Source organism: Nannobrachium achirus (genome assembly GCF_963921795.1).
Source record: "Nannobrachium achirus genome assembly, chromosome: 15".
Taxonomy (NCBI): domain Eukaryota; kingdom Metazoa; phylum Chordata; class Actinopteri; order Myctophiformes; family Myctophidae; genus Nannobrachium; species Nannobrachium achirus.
In genome coordinates this window covers 9,419,705-9,438,601 of record NC_137822.1, presented here as the reverse complement: position 1 = coordinate 9,438,601, position 18,897 = coordinate 9,419,705, and positions in this window count along the sequence as shown.

Here is an 18,897-nt window from a genome sequence, read left to right as displayed (position 1 = left end):
TGGGCCGTGTACCACACGTTGGAAGCCACATACGTCACTCAGACACAGACCTGCACACGCGTGATTCCTAAACCCACCAAGCTTGAGTTAAGACCCGCCTCGTGGAAACGCGAGGACTTCCAGGAGTGAGGCGGGTCTTAACTCAATCCTGGTGGGTTTAGGAATCACGCCCTGCGCACACAGTGCACAGAGCAGGGTACGGAGCACAACTCTATGACGTAGCAGCATAGCATACACTTTCTCTGTAATCCACTCGACACAAGGATGTTAATACATACCTTGTGTTGTGGCATATCTTTTTTTATTCATACGGATTACTGGCGGAGCGCGGGCCGCGTGGAGTAAAACCGAAAATGAAACTATTTTACTTTCTCCATCGCGTCGCACGTTGTGCCCCGTACGGCGCGTCGGCGATTTTATAACCTTTTCTGTCAAGTCTTGTAACTAAAACCTGTATATAGCAGCACTCAATCACTGCGATTTGAGAGTTGAGACGTGACGTGAGTTTACAGAATCACTGTACACGATCTGACTACCCTTCCTCTTCTGGTTTGTTCACACAGCTGTTCGTGTCTGAAAAGCCCAAGTAGCTAGCCTACGTTACTATGGTAACCCGACAGTGCAGAACTAAAAGCTCAGAAAGCGTCGCGGATGCGATGTGTTGTGAGCTTGTAGATCTGCTCCTTTGAAAGCCAGACCCGCTGTGCTGTACAGAGAAGTATAACTCGGGCAGTCAGGCTGTGCCTCCTCTCCACTGTGGAGAGGCGACTTTTGGGAAGATGATTGCAATATTTTGGCTTATCGCCAAAGCTTAATTAATAGATATGGGGGTGCGGTAATTACCGCAGTACCGGCGGTAAATGGGAAGACGGTAATCGCGGTAACAAAATGTCCATACCGCCCCAGGCCTAGCTGTGGGTGGCTTATTGTCAAGTGACCCACAGAGACTGCTCATGCCAATTTTCATGCTTGTATCATCAAATAAACCCTTATATCACTTAATTGCTTCACTACGGTGTTGGCCATCTTGAAAAATGGCCGCCATCTTGAAATTTCAATTGCCTCGGCCAAGTTTCTTGTCAAGTGATCCATGGAGACTGCTCATGCCAATTTTCACGCTTTTATCACAAACTGAAAGATTCTGATGAAAAAAAGCAGTTAGCCGCTCCACTATTTCGGGTATTTCAAATTTCAGCTCATGTGTCAGCTAGCCTTTAGCAGCTAACGTTGGCTAACGTTAACAGATGAGAGTAGTTTGAGATTCTATTTTCTATTTGATTGTAGCATGCTACATTCACAGCCGAGTGAGGAGCGAGCCTCTGTAAAAACGCCCGGTTTGTCCTCAGCCAAACTGCTCGGTAAAAAGGAGGCTAAACAAAGCTAAACGTTAGCTAGCTGGCTACCGAGGGGTCTCTTCTACTCTGTTCTTAAAGCACTGTTTCTTAAAGTGGTGTCCGGGGACCCCCAGGGCCGGGGGTCCTTTAGAGCAGTGTTTCCCAAACGTTTCAGCTTGAGTCCCAAAAGAAAGAGCGTCGTTTGCCCAGCCAACTTAGCCAAGACCCAAACTAGTGAAAACAGCAGATCTACGAGCTCACAACGCGTCGCAAAAGCGACACGTTGTGAGCTTGTAGATCTGCTGTTTTCACTACTTGGTTGCGACGCGTTGTGAGCTTGTAGATCGGCTGTTTTCACTACTTGGGTCTGTAACTCAAAGCATACAAATGGAACCAAATGGACCCTTATGGGTATGTAACTGTGTACAAATGTAACCAAATGGACCCTTAAAGCTATCGTATGTAACTGAGTGTAGAGATGGACCCTTATTTACCTCTGAGAGGGTACAAATGGAACCAAATGGACCCTTATGAGTTCCATTTTGTACACTGAGTTAAATAAATGTTGATTTTACAATACATGTTGGGGTCTGGTATAGAAATTCCATTAAATGGGGGTCCGTAGCCTAGTGCATGTTAAACTGGGGGTCCTTGAAATCAAAATGGCTGAGAATCACTGCTAGAGCCATGAAAATCATGGCATCTTTTCAAATGGGGGTCCGTGGGCTAATTTGGGGGTCTTGACATGAAAGCTGCTCTAGCTGTTTAGACTTTAATATGTTGATTCTACTGTTGCAACATCAACCATTGACAGCCCATACATCCAAACAGAAAGGTCTGATTGTAATAAACAACATTAAACTCACCAACAATTCAGCAATAGGCTATAGAAAGCTTGAATTATCATTGAGTTATTCTCTATCTACAGTGTTTGTTTGGTAACATCCATTGTAGAGATGTTATGAGTTAATTTCGGTCAAGAAATTCCATGCAGGTGATTTTCTTTTCTTCTTTTTTCTGAAGTGTTGGGAGTTTGAAGTGGGAAATCAATGGTCCTGCATACCACCTGTTTCTAATTGCACATAATGCAGGAAGCCACTATTCTGTTTGGATTCATGGGCTGCCAATAGTATGTTGCAACTAGATTCAAGATATTAAAACAATCTAGAGTTGCAATTTGCAGCTAACTAAAGCTGCATGTTAACTGTTGTAGCTGAGTAGAAAGTACAATATTTCCTCCACTGCTGTTTAGGGATGGGATGTAATGAAAATGTCATATTAATTCAGCGATGTGTGCTATTGTCATTCTCTTTACTCAGTCTAATAGGTCATGCCAGATTCTCCCACCGTAGTAATCTATCTGCCTTGGAATACCTGTTTTTCTGGTCACTGCGAGGACTCTAAGACGGTATGTATAAGCTACGTTAATATTTATATATTATGACATTGTGAGGTTAATACTAAAGCATCAATTAGTATGCAGCATGTTAACTTGGCCATTGTCAAATAATTAAAGCTCTCTCACAAATGTATTGGAGTAGAATGTACAATATTTCCTTCTACCTTCTCCCTCAGACAAAAGGAAGTAGTCTGTGATCAACCACACGTCTCCACAATCAGGAAGATGGCCAGCCCTATTCTTAGTGGATCTGGTGAGTTTGTGCAGACAACATTTTGCCTGCAACACCAATGACCGAGACAACCACATACTGTACAAAGCACGACCTGCTCAATGGCAGTACATAGTCGATTAGTCGTTCAGTGTCTGTCTGACACACAGACACTTCAAGTTATTGAATTTGATGACTTCCAAATCCAAGACGGCCACTCAACTGATGTGATGCTAGATTTGTGAAGTTATAATTGCCACCTGACCTAAAATAACATCCTGTCTTTATCTTTATTTTGTTTTCCAGGTGTATGCAGAATTCAAAAGAATCACTCCATGCACACCACCCCAGTCAAGAGAAATGTAAGGTAATAACAAATATTTAGCTTTTATTCTAAATAATTTGGGGACCCCTCTGCGGGTCCCAACCCACAGGTTGAGAACCACTAAGATAGAGAAGGTATTACTGTATATCACGTTATGGTTTTTGATCAGTTTTATCTTAGAGCTACATTAGCTCTCTTCTAGATCAGTGGTTCTCAGACTTTTTTAATTTCAAGGATCCCCAGTTTGGAATGTATTATTAGGTAATGGATGGACCCCTATAACTCTGAGAGTTTGGAAATGGAACCAAACGGACCCTTATGGAGCCATTTGGTTACAGACCGTTAAGGGACCATTTACTTCCTAACCATCAGTCATGGGCTGTGCCGGGTGGTGGACGGGGGCCTGGTGGGCGAGGACTACACCCAGCGGGGCAGGGTGAACTGCACGGACACGCTGGACATCAGCCTCCAGCTGACGGAGGTGGTGGAGGAGGACGGAGGCTTCTACCGCTGCCACTTCATCACGGACGCCGGGTCGCAGACCACCACCGTGCTCCTCACCGTGCCCAACCCAGGTGTGATGTCTCGCACACACATGCACGCACGAACACAGTGGTACTCTAAACTTTGAAATTTGAAGGTCTCCCCTTAACTTTGACAGCGTACACATGGAACCAAATGGACCCGTTAGGGTCCATTTGGTTCTATTTGTACACTGTCAAAGTTACAGACATGTAAGGGTCAATTTAGACTCCCATAAAGAAATTCCAGGGACTCTCTAGAACCTAGTAACCACTTGAACTCTAATGTTCATATTCAGAGAACTTTAGCCAAAAATAGCAGATCTACAAGCTTGTAGATCGGCTATTTTCGGCAAAGAGGTTTGGTGTAGAGGGGAAAAGGAGCACACTAACTAAATACAGCGTGAAAGGTCAAGTTTATTAAGTATTGACGGTTCAAGTGGTTAAATATCTGATAACACAAATTGACATGAATCCAAAATACACTGATGATTGTGCTGTCAAACGATGAAGCAGGGTCCCTGCTTCATCTCTCTCTCAGGGGAACTTGGACTGAAAAGGTTGAAGACCCCTACCCAGTCCCTGAAATCCACTTTGAGAAGCACTGCGCTAACCCATGCCACGCACACACACGGATGCATTACGCTGCCCCTGAAACTTACAGTAAAGGTGCTAACCTAGTAAGGCTGAACTCAAAATATCAGATATCGGTATACAGCAGTGATGTTAATAGGTTTTTAATGTAATGAGTCCCGGGACCCAAGAAGGGTCTTTCGGATGAGTCCCAGGGATATTTTATGGGTCCCACAAAAATTCAACGCGTCATGTCATTTTTGACAAAGTGCAGCATTTAACTTGAATTGGTTATTATATGGTTATGTTCATCTTACGTAGAAATGTGTCTGAAAGAAATGAACCACAATTCCAAATCTTACAATTTTAATACTTCCAAATAGTCATGTGAAGGTTTGATTTTTTTTTATACCGAACCGGTAATATCGAATGTTGACCACTTGGGGGCGCAGATAGAAGCTTTTACCGAGTCTTCATAATCAACAGCCACCTGTTATTTTATATACATCGATAATATATGGATCTTCTCAGTGAGATCATCTCACTGAGATGTCTCCTGTTTGTACTGTTACTGCTTCTATGGAATGGGGGAAATGCTCTCTGCCGTGCTTGTGTTTGCTCTGCTGTACAGAGAACCAGTGGACTGGGTCAAAAACAGTGGATTGTGATTGCTTGTAGATCGGCTACTTTTGTTTTGAACGGTTGATCCTAGAGGGACGTGCCGCCCCTCTATGGATGCGGGAGGGCAAGGCACAGGCGGCCGCGGTGGTACGCTGCCCCAGCGGACCACCAAAGGGACGGCGCCGCCACGAAGACGCTATAATCAATCAAACAGTTAGGCAGCCTAGGCTACATACATACTGTCTCAGATAGCATACATGCTAGGCTAGCTTGCTTCCTCCGTGTTGTAGTTGAGCCAATAAAGGTTATTTGACCATGTTCACCACAACGTTAATCGTCGCTATTGTTGTAAAGACGCAATGAAGACCTGTGAGGCTTCTAACACGTTGTCCAATGTCCACCACGTCTATAAACAATAGCGCGTGTATCCAGTTGTTATTGAATGAAGAGGACGGGGAAAGGAGGCGGGGTCGCTGTCTGAGCAGTGAGCAGTGAGCTGCAGTGTAGAGACGTCACGTCACGTTTCTGCGCCGTGCCCTGCCATACACGTTCTGTGGGGGAACCCTTTTTGGTGTATCACCTAACACGCTGTGCCACTATGGTCAGAGAGCGGCCCGGTGCTACGCTAAAACTCAGGCACCCATTGAATTCTGTGACCATGCACGGACACACAAAATGGCGTTCAAAACACAGTGTCGTTAGTTCTATCGTCTGTTTTAAGACTTTCTACGTGGATTTCATTTGTGTTAACATAGCGTAAAGTAGCATGCCTTCACCCATGAACAATGGTGGCGTCTGTGGACTTTTTAAAATATTTTTTTTTCGCGACGTGGTAAATTATTTTAACGTGGACTCCAATGGAGGCGATGCGTCCGTGGGACCCCAGGACAATGACGTGAATGCGTCTCTAGGCAACGTGAATGCGTCAGAGACGCGGGACGCGCACGTAATGACGTCACTGATACAGTATAGTGCAGGGGTGCCCAAAAGGTAGATCGGATCACAAAGGCTGTGCAGGTAGACCATATAACATGCCACTAATATAAAGGGAAACAATTATAATCAAAAATCACAAAACTCCTCATTTTGGCATCTCTCACTTGAATTAAGGTGACTTGACTTGCCTATCAACTCCCTTCACTGCTTCTAAAATAGGCAAACCCCCACTTTGGTTTCAAGTCAGTAGCATTACAAAGAACCCAAAAACCTATCACTTCCATTTCCCATTTCAAGTGTGTTTGTATCACTTCCATTTCCCATTTCAAAATCAAGCTATAATAAAGCCATCCAGGATCCTGGTGAATCATGACCTTAAAACCATTTGTTTCTGTGAAATTATGTAAATTGTAACTCCCTTAAGGGGTATTTCTTTTTCTCACTATCAAAGGTTTTATGGTCAAGATTCAAAATGCTCCTGGATGGCTTGATTCTAGGTTTAAAATAATGTATATGTTTTGGAAATCTCAATGAAAATGTGTTGTGGCACAAGTAAAGCATGCTTGCTGACATACATGTCCTATGTTCCTAATCTTTAACTTGTGTTCTTTTATGTAGACCACAGTTCGAGCCAGGCACAGACGGTGGCGCTCACACGTCTGCAGTTCTTTCTTCGCGAAAATGATCAAGGTAAAGCAACATTTCAGGCATCAAGAAAAACACATCTCTCATTGTCATTTGGGGATATTTCTTAATGTTCATTTTGTATGTGCTCCAATCTAGAGAGACTATGTGGACAGGCACACCAGTGGCGTCCGTATGGGTATCCTGGAGATCGTGGCGTTTCAAGGAGGCCCAGACTCTGCTGAAAGCTGGAGGATGAAGTGGTCGTCGCCGGCCATCCAGATGTTCGAAGTGCCTTCGCTGTGTTTGTCCATAATGCTCTCCACAGAATATCCTCCAGGTTGGAAGTACTTCTTTGAGACTGTGCAAAGCTGTTCCTGTATCTGGATGCTGGAAAATCGGTATCCTGGAGATCGTGGCGTTTCAAGGAGGCCCAGACTCTGCTGAAAGCTGGAGGATGAAGTGGTCGTCGCCGGCCATCCAGATGTTCGAAGTGCCTTCGCTGTGTTTGTCCATAATGCTCTCCACAGAATATCCTCCAGGTTGGAAGTACTTCTTTGAGACTGTGCAAAGCTGTTCCTGTATCTGGATGCTGGAAAATCGTCAGCACACGTTCAGACACTGAGAACCAAATTTTCTCAGTATTGGAGGAGACAATGTTTTGGATCTGATGTTTTGAAAATGAATCTCAGACATCGACATTGAACTGAATGACTGAATGTCTCAGGTCTAGGTTTGTTTGGCGTTGATTTACCTGACCGGTCATAACATTTGGATCATCTTCCCAAAGCAAAAAACTGCAGTCCTTAGAGTATCATCTCTCGTCTGTGCCGGTCTACATATAGTTGGAATTTGATTACTTAAAATAAAAGCTCAATATTTTTGTAAATCTCTGGGGAAAAATAAATGGTGGTACCTGTAAACCAAAAATATGAAGAACTGGACATGGTTTTAGTGGACAGATACAATGATACTTATACACTTAAAGTTCTAGACATCCTGTTTAGGTTTAAACTAAATGTCTTCCCAGAAAATAGAAAGTCTACAAGCTCACAACATGTCACAAGGCTGCGCGTAGTGAGATTGTAGCTGCTATTTTTGGATTTTCTCTTTTTTTATTTTATTTTTGTAATGGATGTGCTGTTTGGAGTCTCAGATACTGAGAGCTTTATAGGTTGCATATTGCCTTACCCCCTATGCCTAAACTTCAAAGGCATTTGATTTATTTGACCATTTCAAAACACATTTTAAAGTGATGTTCATTTTAAAATGTCTGTTTCTGCATAAGGGGCAAGGCCATTGAACCAAACCATGAAATCAAAGGTCTACTTATTATTTGTTTGACACATTCATGCTGTTTTGAGGTTGATTACAGTGCAATTTATTGCTCCATTTGTTGATTATATTTTTGTACAAGTAAGTTTGGAATGGCTTAATTTTAATTTGGGATCCTCAAATGAAAATGTTTGAGAACCACACAGACTTGAGAAACACCTGCACTGAATTTATGGTTTACCTAGTTGAATTATTGTGAAGATATTGAACATTGTTACTGGCACATGCAGAAAATGTAAAAAAAAAAAATGTTTATAATTTTATATAAATAAATGTAAAACTAAATTTATATAAATTGTCTCAATTATTTCTTAATGTAAAATAAATAGTTTTAATGGCTAAATAACCAGTCCTAGTTGAATGAACATATTACACAAGTGACGATAAATAATTTGTTTCAATTGGCTGAATATAAGTCAACAGAGTATGTCGTTCACTCAATGTAAAAAATTAAATTGCAATTGGCTGAACTTTAAGCCAGCAAAGAGTTTTTCGTTCTGTCAACGAATAAGTCAACAAAGAGTGTTTCATTCTGTCAATGTTTTGAACTTCAAAATTGAGTCAACTCGAAAACCGACTCGCAACAGGTTGCCGAAAGATAATCAATTGGACCAATTTAACATTTTTATATGCTTACTCATAATTTCGAATGATCGAAGACATCCTGAAATATGTCTAGATGTTTTGATTTGACTAACCGGCAATCTCACCCCATTCTCCCCTAAACATATACAATATGTATTACACAAAAACGGATCACTCCAGATACCCAATCAAACGTTTGACAGGCATACCAAAAGTCTAGTATTTCTGGAACACCTCTATGAATCAATGTCATTGATAACTTAACATGATTAACTATCAATGCATAAATCAGTGCTCTGCTTTCTTTTAACCCCAAACTGGTTATCTACAGTATAGTGAGAACACACTTCTCCATTCTAGTTTATAATGACATTGTTCTTCTGACTGTAGCTGTGGCACTGGTTTAAAACATTTTTTTGGTCCACCCGGTACATGCCCTTCTCTTGTTACCCAGGCCTATACTATATATGCACGTGCTGCCTGTCAATCAATTAGCCCCCCTGGGAGTGGCATGCCCTTGGTGCCCAAATATAAACTAATACTCCAATTATTCGTTTTTGATTGTGTTGAGTATTGTTAGGTATGAGTGAAAAGTGGAAAATCTCCCCCCTTTTTTCCTACCTTGTACAAATAGTGTTTTAAACTTACCAAGGACCCCAACGGAAACAAGACAGCAAGGCTCAAGCTACAGCAACTCTAGTGCACTAGTACTAATCACATACAAATAATTCACTCTCACACTCAAATGTTTAAAAGCCCATAAGCATAACAAGTCAGATTGCTCCCTGTGGTGTGCATTTAAGGCCAGTAGATGGCAGCATTTTAACAGATTTATATGAGTCAGTTAAATGTTGGCTGTAGGCCTACTGTATTTGTCTGCTGTCTTAACATCACCATCAATTAGTGTGATAGTGTAGGAGTAATAATAGTGTCTATTGAATGTCAGTTCTACAGTGCCTTTGAGTGTAGTAAGCAACTATGAGAAGCCCTTTAGGCCAATATAGCATAGTCAACTCGCACATACATGCATACTTCACTTGCACATACATACATAATGGTCTTTCACTTGCACATACATACATACTTCACTTGCACGTACATACATACTTCACTTGCACATACATACATATCGGTACTTCATTCGCACATACATACATACTTCACTCGCACATACATACATACTTCACTCGCACATACATACATACTTCACTCGCACATACATACATACTTCATTCGCACATACATACATACTTCACTCGCACATACATACATACTTCACTCGCACATACATACATACTTCACTCGCACATACATACATACTTCACTCGCACATACATACATACTTCACTCGCACATACATACATACTTCACTCGCACATACATACATACTTCACTCGCACATACATACATACTTCACTCGCACATACATACATACTTCACTCGCACATACATACATACTTCACTCGCACATACATACATACTTCACTCGCACATACATACATACTTCACTCGCACATACATACATACTTTACTTGTGCATATATACAGTGTTGAAAATGTATAAAAGTAAGGTGGGGTAAAAGGCCCCCCTTAACTCATTCGTAGTTTTCGCCCGTAAATCCCGCAGATTTCTCTATGTCTTTCACTGCTGGCTTCTCCTACCTGTTAACGCGGGCGCTCATCCAATTCCCATCGTGCGCGATCGGACACTGCTATGCATCGTGTGTTCGCGTATTCCATCAGCTTCTCAAATCCGTTGAAATTTTGAAAATTGATCAATCCGTTCTCCATCTGTAAGCCGCGGAGTTCACACAGTAAGCTAACGGGCCAAAATAGAGGACGGACCACCCGCTTCCGGTTTAGGGCTCAATGTTAAACTGGTCCGCTCAATAATGTGTCCGTGTAGTTCCGGAATTTTAGTTCTGCTTCGATAAAAAAATTTTTTTTATTAATTTTTATTACATTTACGGGTTCTACGGGCATGGCAGAGAAGTGGGTACAAAGGGGTATTTTTTGGCAGCATATGAGTTAAGGATAATGTCTATTTTATGACCAATTAAAATACATTTTGATATTAATTCAGTATGTACATGTTAACAATGCTTTACCCAATACACCTATATGGGCACCATGTTGAAAAATTAGATACATTTGATTTTATAGTACAAAAAGAAAAACATGTAAAAAGGGCCTATTGCCCCACTACTGGGGCAATAGGCCCCCCTCTATGGGGTAATAGGCCCCCTTCTATGTCCTGGAGCAGAATAAGTGCTACAATCATGAAAATTGCCGTGAGCATTTTCCATGGGTCACTTGACAAGATAATTGTCAGAGGAATTTGAATTTTCAAGATGGTGGCCATTTTTCAAGATGGCTGACACCTTAGTGGAGCAGTTATGTGATATAATAGTTTATTTGGTGATATAAGTATGAAAATTGGCATGAGCAGTCTCTGTGGGTCACTTGACAATTAGCCACCCACAGCTACTTGAAATTTCAAGATGGCGGACATTTTTCAAGATGGCCGACACCTTGTGGAGCAGTTAAGTGATATAATGGTTTATTTGGTGCTCCACTAAGGTGGTGGCCATCTTGAAAAATGGCTGCCATATTGAAATTTCAAGTAACTGTGGGTGGCTAATTGCCAAGTAAGTCTGGGTTTCCGAGGCTAATTGCCAAGTGACCCACAGAGACTACTCATGCCAATTTTCAGGCTTGTATCACCAAAATACCCAGGGGGCAAAGGAAGGTGTGCTGCATTTGCCCCGACATAAAAAGTTGTCCACCAGAAATATTATCTATGACCCAGTAGGATCACAACCTATATGGACAACCCGTCAATTTGTACAACAAAGTCCAATATGGCCGCCTCAATATTAGCCCCTATTAGTTTTAATGGGGGGTGAATAGGACAAAATTTTAAACTGAGGGATATTTCCACGAAACTTCACAGGTTGATCAATGGTATACATATGAACATTTCTTTGTATTGCAAGTTTCCATGAAATCCAATATGGCCACCACAATATGGCCGCCATAATGTAAGGACCCAGAAAATAGGTTTTGCCTCTAACTTCTGAACCAGATGAGCTGGAAACGCAAACTTGGTGTCTATTTCATGGTGTCTGACCATGGGAGACTCAATGGAATAGCTAATTTTATTATTGGGTGTGTCTGGACCTTTATTGTGCATATTTGCAAGATGGTGGACTCCCAAATAGAGCTTTAACATAATTTCTACCATTATTGTTGACTGCTTTTGCAAATACAAGCAATATGAATCCATTTGCTAAGATTTATGGCACAGAAGGGACTTATACCTGTATTATTCTTGAGTTTGCATGTTGTCAAAATGGCTGTAAACGAGATATTATATTTCCTGTCCGATACTACTGTATGTAGTTGTAGCAAAGACTTCAGATAAAATCAGAGACCAAAACAATGTATCTTAGAAATTATTTTTTTATTTAAAAAAAAAAGAAAAAAAGAGAGAGATTATCTCAATGAAATGAATGCAACTGCCTTTTTGGGTCTTTCACACATAGACATGCACATGCTTTCCAACAACTTCAGCTTCAGGGAAATTATAATGAACACATGATTAAAACAGGCTGCATTATAATGCAAATAATTAGTCACTATCACTGTCATGTGTACCTATCCTGCTGCATCTTGTCTCCAGTCCTTGGCAACGACACCCCAAGTAGCATGCAATTCCCTTCTTCGCACATGAAGTTCAATCACCCGAGAGAGACTTGGAGTAGAACCGCTGCTCCTTCACTTGGAAAGGAGTCAGCTTAGGTGGTTCGGGCATCTAGTACGGATGCCCCCCGAGCGCCTTCCTAGGAAGGTCCTCGATGCACGTCCCACTGGGAGGAGACCCCGTGGCAGACCTAAGACCAGATGGAAGGATTATATATCCAGACTGGCCTGGGAACGCCTCGGTATACTCCCAGAGGGAGTGGAGGAAGTTGCGCAGGATAAGGAAATCTGGAAGTCTCAGTTGGAACGGTTACCCCCGCGACCCGATTCCGGATAAGCGGTTGAAGATGGATGGATGGATGGATGGCACATGAACAGTTTTTCTGGCAGCCTTTGATACAGCTACATGATATTGCCTTGTCCATTGATATAGGCCAGGCTGGCTCTGTAGATGTACAGGGGACTGCCTTCCCATCACTGAGAGACCATCCATATTCAGTGAAGCAAGGGATGTCTGGCTTCGCGATGTGTGCAGTTTTATCTATTATGGCTGCAAGAGCAGCTCTTTTCAGGTGCAGGCCAAAGGCATTTTCTGTAGGTGGCAGCAGCTTCAACAGGGTTGATCGGTTATTTAGGAACTTGTACACTCTCAGCTTTGCCAGGTCAAAGTCCTCCGAATGGTCAGCTTTTGATGCATATACAGCTATTGTGAGGTCTCTAGCCTGATTCTTGACATCCTCTGAGAGGGAATAAGAGGAATTTTCACCAAACTCCTGAAGTGCAGGGAGATCTAGACCCATGCTGGTCTTGAACCATGCCTTCTTTCCAGTGAAAAAGGGATAGCTGGTGGTATCTCTGCCACTCAGGCTGTGAATAAAGGGCAGGGCACGACACTGTGCGAGTCCAAGGGCTGAGACCATGTGATGGATAGGAAGATATGCATCCTGCTCTGTTCTCACCCACAGCTCTGGAAGGTCTAGGAGGTGGGTGGCAGCATGATATAGATGCCTATATCATGCTGCCGCCATGGGAAGGCAGTCCCCTGTCCATCTACAGAGCCAGCCTGGCCTATATCAATGGACAAGGCAATATCATGTAGCTGTATCAAAGGCTGCCAGAAAAACTGTTCATGTGCGAAGAAGGGAATTGCATGCTACTTGGGGTGTCATTGCCAAGGACTGGAGACAAGATGCAGCAGGATAGGTATACACATGACAGTGATAGTGACTAGCAATTATTTGCATTATAATGCAGCCTGTTTTAATCATGTGTTCATTATAATTTCCCTGAAGCTGAAGTTGTTGGAAAGCATGTGCATGTCTATGTGTGAAAGACCCAAAAAGGCAGTTGCATTCATTTCATTGAGATAATCTCTCTCTTTTTTTTTTTTTTTTTTAATAAAAAAATAATTTCTAAGATACATTGTTTTGGTCTCTGATTTTATCTGAAGTCATTGCTACAACTACATACAGTAGAATCGGATAGGAAATATAATATCTCGTTTACAGCCATTTTGACAACATGCAAACTCAAGAATAATACAGGTATAAGTCCCTTCTGTGCCATAAATCTAAGCAAATGGATTCATATTGCTTGTATTTGCAAAAGCAGTCAACAATCATGGTAGAAATTATGTTAAAGCTCTATTTTGGGAATCCACCATCTTGCAAATATGCACAATAAAGGTCCAGACACACCCAATAATAAAATTAGCTATTCCATTGAGTCTCCCATGGTCAGACACCATGAAATAGACACCAAGTTTGTGTTTCTAGCTCATCTGGTTCAGAAGTTAGAGGCAAAACCTATTTTCTGGGTCCTTACATAATGGCGGCCATATTGTGGCGGCCATATTGGATTTCATGGAAACTTGCAATACAAAAAATGTTCATATGTATACCATTGATCAACCTGTGAAGTTTCGTGGAAATATCCCTCAGTTTAAAATTTTGCCCTATTCACCCCCCATTAAAACTAATAGGGGCTAATATTGAGGCGGCCATATTGGACTTTGTTGTACAAATTGACCGGGTTGTCCATATAGGTTGTGATCCTACTGGGTCATAGATAATATTTCTGGTGGACAACTTTTTATGTCGGTGCAAATGCAGGTTTCCCAAAAAAAAGGCTGGTTTGCCCCCTGGGTAAAATAACCCTTTATATCACATAACTGCTCCAATTAGGTGTCAGCCATCTTGAAAAATGTCTGTCATCTTGAAAGTGTCCATTTCAAAGTGACCCATGGAAACTGCTAATGCCAATTTTCACGTTTGTATCATTAACTGAACGATTCTGCCAAAAATAAGCAGTTATTCTCTCCATGGGGCAAAAAGCCTCCGGGGGCTTCTTACCCCACACAAGGGGGGGGGGGGGCCTATTACCCCAACGCTGTCATTGCAAAGAGTGTCATCTTAAATCTTAAACCTTTTTTATTTTTTTTATTTTTTTAAGTTGATAATTTATCATGGCCTTCCTAATGATATACAAAAAATAAGTGAAGAGGTTCAACGTATTTACACCGAGTTTGGAACATTTTCACAGTGACAAAGAATTAGATCAGTTTATCTTAAATGTGTTTGATTGAGAAAGTTATGACCTGGATTAAGGTGAGACAATGAAATGTTGTATCCATGAAGAGCTAAGGATGCCAGGAATGTGCTGAAATCAAAAAGGTTGCCACCTTGTAGTTCTGTAGTCAAATACAGCTGGGGGGCTTATTACCCCAGGGGGGCCTATTCCCCCACTCTACCCTATATGTGCATGTTGAGTTTGTTTAAATGTGCGCAAAAGTATGTATGTATGTGCGCAAAAGTATGTATATATGTGTGTGCAAAAGTATGTATGTGTGTGTGCAAAAGTATGTATATATGTGTGTGTGCAAAAGTATGTATGTGTGTGTGTGCCTGAGTATGTATATAACAGGAAGGCACTTGATATATCCGGAAGGACCCTATAGTTAGATTTCAAATTAAAAGCTTTTTGGAAAAGCAGCACGGTGCCACGGACCCGCGTCACCAACACGGACCCAAAAGTCCGTTCGTGGAGGGGAGAGCCGTGGCAACGTCGTTCACGATAGACCCACGCAGACGAAGGCTCCAATAACGTTTCCGATTTTAGGATTAATGTGTTTTGGTTGAAACCGAGGCTTGTGTCTCTTATTTCCCACTGCCTGGCTGTCTGCTGTCTGCCAGCCAGACATGCAGTGGCAGAGATGAGGGAGAGGGGGAGACGGTCACCGGCGGGGAGACACAGAGAGGAGCACGTCAGCAGACAGAGGTACTGTAACATTGTGTGTACTGTCCGATTTTTCTTTTTGATTTTTTATTGTCCATTGAGGGCCATGCTAACACATTAGCGCCGTTAGCATCGCCTATTTACATCGCCGATTTGGTCTGTGTTTTGAATGCATTGAACACTTTCCTCGCATGGAAAAGCTAACGTTCTGATGGTTAATTGTCTTGGTTAGTTGGTGAAGATAGTGGATCACTTTTTATATTGATCTGGGATTTGATACTGGGCTGACTAGACACTGATTTGTTGAAAATAGCAGATCCTCAAGCTTCTACATCTGGTATTTTAAAATAGCTGAGGCATAGTGCCTAGCTGATGTTCATGCTGTTATAAATACAAATAAAAAAATCGGAGGACCCCTGGGGGTCCCCAGACCCCAAACTGATTGAAAATACCAGATCCACAAGATTGTATTTTAAATAGTTGAGGGATACAGGGTAACTGTTCATGCTATCTTAAAAATACAAAACAAAAATCGGTGTTCCCAGACCCCAGTCTGAGTGAATAGCTGATGGGGTCCAACCTATGTTCCCCAGGTTCTATGTTCCCCAGGTTCTATGTTCCCCACCTCACAGCATTAGTTTAGTGGGGTTATGGTTATGGTTAGGGTCCAACCTATGTTCCCCAGGTTCTATGTTCCCCAGGTTCTATGTTCCCCACCTCACATCATTAGTTTAGTGGGGTCATGGTTAGGGTTAGGGTTAGGGGTAGGGGTAGGGTTAGGTGGTAAGAAAGTGGGGAACATAGAACCTGGGGAACATAGAATCTGCATGGGGAACATAGGTACGGTCCCTAGCTGATCAACAAGCTTGTAGATAAGCTATAGTTTAGCTATTGTATTGTGTGATCACCTGTATCAGTAATCACTGAAGTTGGTGCTTTGACTGATTTCATACAAGTAATGTATTTATGCATAAAACAAAAAGTTAAATAGGGTGAGAGTTATTCTTTTGACATCTACATTAACATTTCACTAGACATGTTGACAAATAAGCAAAACAAAGCAGCGATCGTAAGTGGTACTACTGTAACATTGTTATGGTACAGAGTTCAACTCTCTGGATTGCTTAAATACAGCTGACAGTCACCTACCGGTATGTGTTGTTGTGAAATGTTTTCATGAAATGTCAATTTCAATTCTATGGGCCAATTCTATAGTTTAATTTGCATACCAGGCATCCAGACAGCTCTGTGATTAGTGACAGTGAATGACAGTTTCCAAACAAAATGTCATTGTAGGCTACCTGATTATAACTGCACCTGTACTTGAGTATGACATTAATGATAATTGTAATAGGATCCTTGAGGGCACCTTGAATCCCCCCCCCCCAATGATGTGCTTCAAAAGTACGTGAGTGAGTGATGCTGTGTGAAGTAATGCTCTGATATTTGGTTCTCAACTCATAGGTATGTGATTTGGGTGCGGAAGCAGCCAGTGATGTCTATACGTGCTCGCCCGGGACCAGGAGAACAGGGAGGCACCACAGGCAGGCTGAGCATCACAGCAGAGGAGCTGAACAACATCCTAGAGGCGTGGAACCAGAGGCGTGGAACCAGGTGGAAGAGCATGACAAGCATCCACAGAAAGTACAAAAGCCACTGGGGTAACATGCTGTACTGTCGCACCAAAAGGGACGACCCTAACGAATCTGCACAAACACTGTTCAGGGAAATGCGATGCATAACCACATCAGGGGCCACATGTAATTGCCAGGGGCCAGAGGAGCCTTAGCTCCAATTTACAACAAACTTGGTACAAACAATGTTCAAGGGATCTAGCATGACAATAGACACCCACCAAACATAAATATGGGGGCACTGACCCTCACTGCTATACATTATATTGTGCTGACCGTAAGTGTTTGACACTGCTGTAACACCTCTGATCAGCACAATATAATGTATAGCAGTGGTTCTCAAACTTTTTCATGTCAAGGACCCCCAAATTGACATTTATTAGCCCAGCAGAACACCATTTGAAAAGATATGCCAAGGCAAGGACCACCAATAGAGAACGGTTTTACAGCTCTAGCAGTGATTCTAAACCAATTTAATTTCAGACCCCCAATTTGACATGCATTAGGCTACAGACCCATTGTATTTATATCTCTGAGCCACCAATTGATATTGTACAATCAATGTTGATTTAACCCTGAAAGTTTATAAATGGAGCCAAATCTACCCTAATGGGTCCATTTGGTTCCATTTGTACACTCAGAGATACACATAATCGTCTATTTAGTTCAATACTATCATTCACCTGGGGACCACAGGAACTCCCTCAAGGAGTACCAGGGGGTCCCCAGGGCCCACTTTGAGAAGTAATGATGTATAGAGCCCTATCTGAATGTACACTTATTGCATGTTTTATTATTTAAATTAAAGAAAAAGTGAAAATACACAGTCTACATGTACAGGATATTCTGACATCTACAGGATGTTTTTTTTATTTCTTCTATTTTATAATATATATACAGATGTATTATCTATTACCTGTTGTTATTGCTCTTTTATTGTTTTGTTTTGTTTTATGTTTCGTACTTGGTGATATGCCATATGATTTGTAAATAACAAAAGGTCTATTTGTTGCTTGCGTCCATTGGAAAGCACTTTAGGGTCAACTTCTCTTGTTTTGAAATGTGCCTAATAAATATGTTTGACTTGACTTGACTTGACTTGTAATTTATTTATTGATTTATTGATTGAATGTTTGCACATTGCTAGATATGTTGTCCAAATCAGAATAAAACCTTGGGCCCCGATTATCAATTCATATAAATAAATACATATGCTGCCATCTTCCATCTCAGAATAGGCATTGGGTAGACTTACTGTACTGTTCAATTTAATGACCACTAGATTTCACCAGAGAGTTATACCCTCCCTCCCTCCCTCCCTCCTGCTTCTCCTCTCTCCTCTCCCCACCCCTCCCCTACCCACAAAGGCTGTGCTGACTCCTCTCATTAGTCTGGGATCAGTTCACTTTTCGAGGTTTGATCCGGTCGAGGGAGGAAACCACTTTACGTCATGTTGTAGTACTCAAAGGACTACAATTTGCCGGAACTATCCACCGGATTCAGTTTTAACCCAAAATAATTCCCCTGCGCTCAAGGACATACTTTTAGGGCCTACCTAATAAACTCCTTGATGCGGAGTAGTTTTGCTTTTGAAAAATTTGTTTGGTACATGCATCTTTTTGTCCAACTGGTAGCGACTGGCAAGACTACACTAGGCTACTCGAGCATTTTAATAGGGATTGGGGAAACAAACGGAGGGAGCTAATTCAAAGCGACGCCGCTTCTTCTAGTGGTTTCCCCGCTTTAGGCGGAAACCAAACGGCCTGTTGTGAACGAACACCAGGCTTTCTAGCTAGCCCCCACCCTCCTGATCCTTTCAACGTTTCCTCCTCGATGGTTTATCACAGTTTTGTGGGTGTATTC